The sequence below is a fragment of the Leptodactylus fuscus genome, chromosome 3 (assembly GCF_031893055.1).
Source record: "Leptodactylus fuscus isolate aLepFus1 chromosome 3, aLepFus1.hap2, whole genome shotgun sequence".
Lineage (NCBI taxonomy): Eukaryota > Metazoa > Chordata > Amphibia > Anura > Leptodactylidae > Leptodactylus > Leptodactylus fuscus.
The window spans coordinates 14,870,564-14,877,202 of NC_134267.1; positions in this window are offsets into that span (position 1 = coordinate 14,870,564).

Below are 6,639 nucleotides of genomic sequence, written 5' to 3' on the forward strand. Positions count from 1 at the left end.
TTTATCCGATTTTTAAAGAAGAGCCAGAAATGAAGGACTTTGCGCGTTTCCCCAGGTTTTGTCTCTGGACGACTATTTTCATACTAGAATGATATATACAACGAGAAATACAGGAGATATATATATTTCTATTTTTAAAAAATTTTCGTGTAAATTTTTTTTTTCCTGGACAGAGAAAAATCAGAATTTATATTAGATAAAGCTTTAGGATACGGCAGAGTCTATTATTGTACCCGGTCGTATGATTTTTTGTTTTGGTTGCCGTTTATTCAGTCTAGGCCAAAAAAAAAACGTGTCGGGGCCTAAAGAGAACAATAAAGCTGAGTGTAATGACGGGGTGTTGGGATGTGAACATGTGACTTCTCCTGCTGTACAATGGTTACTGTCTGTGCGCCATCTTGTAGGCTTTAGATGATGATGACGCCTTGTTCTATGTCACGGAAACGCAGTATTTCTCAAGTATAAAAGCGAATGCGTTGAATGACCTTCTGTCGTCTTCTACTCGCTGCCGTATTTCTCTAGAAGTACCATTCCGATCAGTCGCGGTCATGTGATACTCTGTTTTGTAAATTTCAAGGCAGTCACCAGGGGGAACATCATTTAATAAACTCTCTATGTTTGTATATGGGGTATCGTGTCTTATTTATCACCCGTCAGCCAGAACATTAAGACCACCTGCTTCATATTGTGCTAACTTCTCCATTTGCCACCATAGCAGGTCACCAAACCAGCATATCACTCCAACCCTGGAGATAGATAGGTTACTGTCACCAGACCAGCATATCACCCCAGCCCTGCAGATAGATAGGTTACTGTCACCAGACACAGCATATCACCCCAGCCCTGCAGATAGATAGGTTAGTGTCACCAGAACCAGTATATCACCCCAGCCCTGCAGATAGATAGGTTACTGTCACCAGACCCAGTATATCACCCCAGCCCTGCAGATAGATAGGTTACTGTCACCAGAACCAGCATATCACCCCAGCCCTGCAGATAGATAGGTTACTGTCACCAGACCCAGTATATCACCCCAGCCCTGCAGATAGATAGGTTACTGTCACCAGACCCAGCATATCACCCCAGCCCTGCAGATAGATAGGTTACTGTCATCAGAACCAGCATATCACCCCAGCCCTGCAGATAGATAGGTTAGTCTCACCAGACCCAGCATATCACCCCAGCCCTGCAGATAGACAGGTTACTGTCACCAGAACCAGCATATCACCCCAGCCCTGCAGATAGATAGGTTACTGTCACCAGAACCAGCATATCACCCCAGCCCTGCAGATAGATAGGTTAGTGTCACCAGAACCAGCATATCACCCCAGCCCTGCAGATAGATAGGTTACTGTCACCAGACCCAGTATATCACCCCAGCCCTGCAGATAGACAGGTTACTGTCACCAGAACCAGCATATCACCCCAGCCCTGCAGATAGATAGGTTACTGTCACCAGACCCAGTATATCACCCCAGCCCTGCAGATAGACAGGTTACTGTCACCAGAACCAGCATATCACCCCAGCCCTGCAGATAGATAGGTTACTGTCACCAGAACCAGCATATCACCCCAGCCCTGCAGATAGATAGGTTAGTGTCACCAGAACCAGCATATCACCCCAGCCCTGCAGATAGATAGGTTAGTGTCACCAGAACCAGCATATCACCCCAGCCCTGCAGATAGATAGGTTACTGTCATCAGAACCAGCATATCACCCCAGCCCTGCAGATAGATAGGTTAGTGTCACCAGAACCAGCATATCACCCCAGCCCTGCAGATAGATGGGTTAGTGTCACCAGACCCAGCATATCACCCCAGCCCTGCAGATAGATAGGTTACTGTCACCAGAACCAGTATATCACCCCAGCCCTGCAGATAGATAGGTTAGTGTCACCAGACCCAGTATATCACCCCAGCCCTGCAGATAGATAGGTTAGTGTCACCTGAATCAAAGGGTGAATCGTTGCCTATATTGCCAAGGTAAAGCAGTTTTTGTCAATATGCAAATTAGATATTTGGAACCCACAAGGGAAAAACAACAATTTGAATGCCAGTGATATCGATCTATAGGACTGGGATGATATTTCGGTTCAGTTGTAAGGTCCGATGTTCGAGCTTCAGACTTTCCAGCTTATCCCACGTGCACTCGATGGGATTGAGATCTGGGGAATTTGGAAGTCCTCAACACCTTGAACTTTGTCATGTTCCATTCCTGAGCAGTTTTGGCAGTTTGGCCGGGCCCATAATCCTACTAGAAGAAACCACCACCGCTAGAGGATACTTGGTCTTTCCATCGTTGAGGTAGGTGCTGTGGCCTGGTAACAGTAGTCCAGAGCATCACATTGCTTCCTCCAACTTTCTTCTTCCTTTTCTGGTGCCATCTCTATTCTAGGTAAGAAACGCACAAACACCTGATCATTCATATGATATATAAGGAAACAATTTTACCAAATCGCGCCGCCTTCTTCCCCGTTCTCTGTGGGCTTGATCGGTTGGGCTCATGTCCATGGCAGTGGACTGGTCAGGATTGGCACAATGATGCCCTATGCTCTTTGGCACTTTGTTATAGTCATCAGAATTTTCAACCATTAGTGATTTTGGGATCTGACCCTTCACCCCCTTTCTGTAACAATCAGTCTATGACACACGATCTTGGTTCACCGATTTTCCTTCCATGGACTACACAAGACCTGCTGCATGTGTCATCACAACTTGGCTTTCGTCAGATAAGACTGTCCACATTCTGCCCGATGTATCACAACTCTTTACAAGTGGCATGGCCACAAGTACCGGGTCTGGTGTTATGTATGTTTATATCTTTGACACTGAGTCTATCGAGGAAGGTAAATGGCCCTGAAAACTATCATTGCCCTAAAGCACATGGCTTCTAATCTTTGGGGGTCATATGGATTGTCCATCTGGTGCTGCTCATGACCTCATGAGCACAAGGTCCGAGTATCACATGATATTCGCTCACCAATTCAATGATAAATCTGTATCCTATAGGTCCTATAGGATACAGATTTATCATTGAATTGGTGAGCGAATATCATGTGATACTCGGACCTTGCACTCATGGAATAATCCCAAGGAGCTGAGCAGTGTGGAGGATCAGGCCCGAGGAGACGGGTCTACAGGGGTTGTTATATCACTATCCGCTGCAATACTAGACGCGTCCCGTGGACTGCTGTAAAGACTTCTGGAAGAAAGCAGCCATGTTTTGCCAATCCTGCAAATACCTTTAAAGAAAATTTGGGTGTTTTGGGAAACAGAACAACTTGTAGGTCCTTGTGGAGCAATCGCTCTGTTACAAAACGTTCCAACAAAAACACCTCGAGTTGGCGCAGGTCTTCACTGAAGCCAGAGGAGTGCACCAAGGATTCAATGCGCATGTGCCAAACCTCACTGTAGAACTGCGCCAGGAGAACCAGAGATGAGTCCGAGGAGACTCCTCTCTACACAAGTATAAAGTTTTGGGTGTTTTTCTTATAAAGAGGGGTTGTCTGGGGAGTATTCATTTACTTACCTAGTCCTGGGATCGCTGATGATGGACCCTTCAACATTGTGATCCAAAACAGTATTTCACCCCCTCCTACCATGATCTCACAGGAGGTGTCCCACAAAGTAAAGTGTAGGACCTTTCCACGCTCCCACATGCAACCTGACCACGGCCAAGTAGTGCACTTTGGCTGTCTCTGGTACTCCCATTGAAGTGAGCGACGATGGTCACTGGTCCCGCCCGCGTTCAGCCTGGCTTTGGTCAGGTTAAATGTGGTAACTCGAGAAAGGTCCTCCATTTTACTTTGTGGGACATGCCCTTTAATGACTTAAGCTATGGGGAATGGCTGACAGTAACTACCTGTCAGATCAGGGTAAGACGGGGCAAAGTGACCCAGGGTGCAGAACTCTGCTTTGGCTGACGTGACGTAAATTATTACTCCACAGACAACCCCTTTAAATGTGGACACTAATGCTCCTGATTTTTAAAGGGATTCTACCATTAAAATTGAATATTTTCTCCCTAACACGTAGGAATAGCCTTAAGAAAGGCTATTCGTCTCCTTCCTATACATATCTTCTCTGCGCCGCCGTTCTGTAGAAATCTCAGGTTTTGTCGGTATGCAAATGAGTTTTCTTGCAGCACTGGGGGCGGTCCTCAGTGCTCAAACAGCACTGTGTCGTCCCCAATGCTACGAGAGAACTCTCTAGCGCCGCCTCCATCTTCTTCAGGAATGGGCTCTTCATGCATCTTCTTCCGGGGGTTGACTTCAAACCGGGGGGTTGGCCACTTACACAGTATTGTAAGTGGCCATTTTCTTGTGGCCGGCAGGCATGTGCATTCGGCTTTGCCCTAGGCCCGAGGCCTAGAAGTTTGAAGCCAACCCCCGGAAGAAGACGCGTGAGAGCCGTTCCTGAAGGAGACGGCGCTGGAGAGTTTTCTCGCAGCCTTGGGGACGCCTCCAGTGCTGTTTGAGAAAGAAAATATTCAATTTTAATGGTAGAATCCCTTTAAGGATCTGCAGTTGATTTAGTGGAAAGTTCTCTTTGTTGCTTATGGCAACCAATTACGTTAAAGATCGATTTGCCAAATGAGCCCCCCATTATTTTACACCTGGCTCTTCTCTGTGTAATGGACCTTGGTCTAGTAGAAGACATCTTTTTGAAAAGCATAGAAACGGAAAGCGACGCTGTGATTGTTTGCCATGGGCAACAAGGCCAGCCAGTTTTCTATCTAGCTGTGTTTTACGGACGCCGTCCACAACATCCTTCTACGTTTTTTAATCTAATATACAGCCCTGGTGAATGAGGACAGGAGGAAAATGGCGGCTCTTGACCACACATTGTATATTACATACTGGGGTGAATGGATAAGGATCAGGAGGACAAAGGCCTCGTCACATGCGAATCCCCATAGACATCCCCTATACTTCTATATACACCAATACAGAGGTATTTTACCACACAAACAATCATTTTTTGGACCGGATTCCGCGTCAAAATCCAGTCCAAAAAACCAGCCTAAAAGTGACCTGAGCTAGGCCGGAGCCATACAGTGAGTGATCGCAGTGGGTTATCTGTCACAAATCTGGGGCTACACATGCCCTGAAACGCGTAGGATACTTAGTCGTGTCCTTTCACGGATCCTTGTTTTGGGATTTTTTTATGGATTTTTATTTGATTTAAATTTTATCTATTTTTTGATGGTGTAATTTTACTTCAAACTTTCCATGTTATACGTGTCTTGACTCCTGGGATTTTTTCATCATTGGCAACTGTTCATACCTATATGGCGTGTTGGTGAGCGGTGAGAACCCTTTTTTTTCCTTTACAAACCCAAGAGAGAGACAATCAAAAGAAATCTTCAGATTTTGGGTAAAGTTTTTGTCACCACAGCTTGTAGAGGGATCTGCTGCAGAATCTCTTTTGTAATGAAGCAGCTCAATCCAGCGCTGATGTCAGTAGGATAATACCGCCACGTGTATCTGTACACAGCAGGGAACTCAACAATTCCTCTATTGTTTCCTGCAGGTAGCGCGGAGCACGGACGGTATAAACAGTCTAATCTGAGACCGCACAAAACATCACAGGAAACAATTCCTCATCTATATCCGTATTTTGCAGATTCAGACCCATCCGAGGACCCCCAATGGGCCACAGGATCGCACAATAATGGATTCCAATAACAAGGACGTTCTAGATTTCCCGGCCTGTGACGATAAAACGCGCCGCACTCTTTGTACCGATTTCTTCTCTCCTGGTTTAATAAGTACAATGTGATGATCCTTGAATTGGGTTTCTGAGCCAAGAGGCAAATAAGTGACATTTCTTTGCATATTAACTACCCTGTCTGAACATGGCCTAAGGTGATGGAGACGTTAACCCTGTTGGTGCTGATCAGGGGGCAACACATTGTATGTACAAGAAGTGGGGCAGTATTTAAAGGGACACTCCGCTTCTGTGCAATATTCAACCACCTAAAACTATATCAAATGTTGAATATCTGCAAATATCTTGTTTTTCTTATTCAGTACTGATGTTTAATTTGATAAAACAATTCTCTATATAACGTATATTATTATTACATGTTCATATAGCGTTAACCACTTCACGACCAGGCCATATTCCTTGCTTCACGACCAGACAACGTTTCATTTATTTTTTGCTACATGATGTCGTGCATCTGCTTAAAGGAGGTGTCCAGGGTATTTTAGTATTATGGGAAGGGGCTATGGAAAGTGAAATCAAAAAACCCCAAAGACCATACTCACCTGCCCCGGGTGCTCTGGTCTCCCAAGCTGTGGTGCCCCCAGGTCTTATAGTAGAAGTCCCCACAACGTGTGACCACTGAGGCCAATCAGCGGCCTAAGGACATCTGCAAGTTAGGTCCCGGGTCCTTTTCTTAGGCCGCTGATTGAACTGAGCGGTCACGTGCGACAGGGACTTCCACGGGGAGCGGAAAGCACCAAGGACAGGTGAGTAGGTTTTTTTTTTTTTACTTTCCTGCCGCAATACTACAGTAGACAACTCCTTTAATTCTGCAACTCTGTATACACTAGAGGAGAAATCTTCACTTCAGAAGCTTGTAGTAATAATTCAGAATAATTGAATCAACGTTGCAGAGATTCCATGTAACAT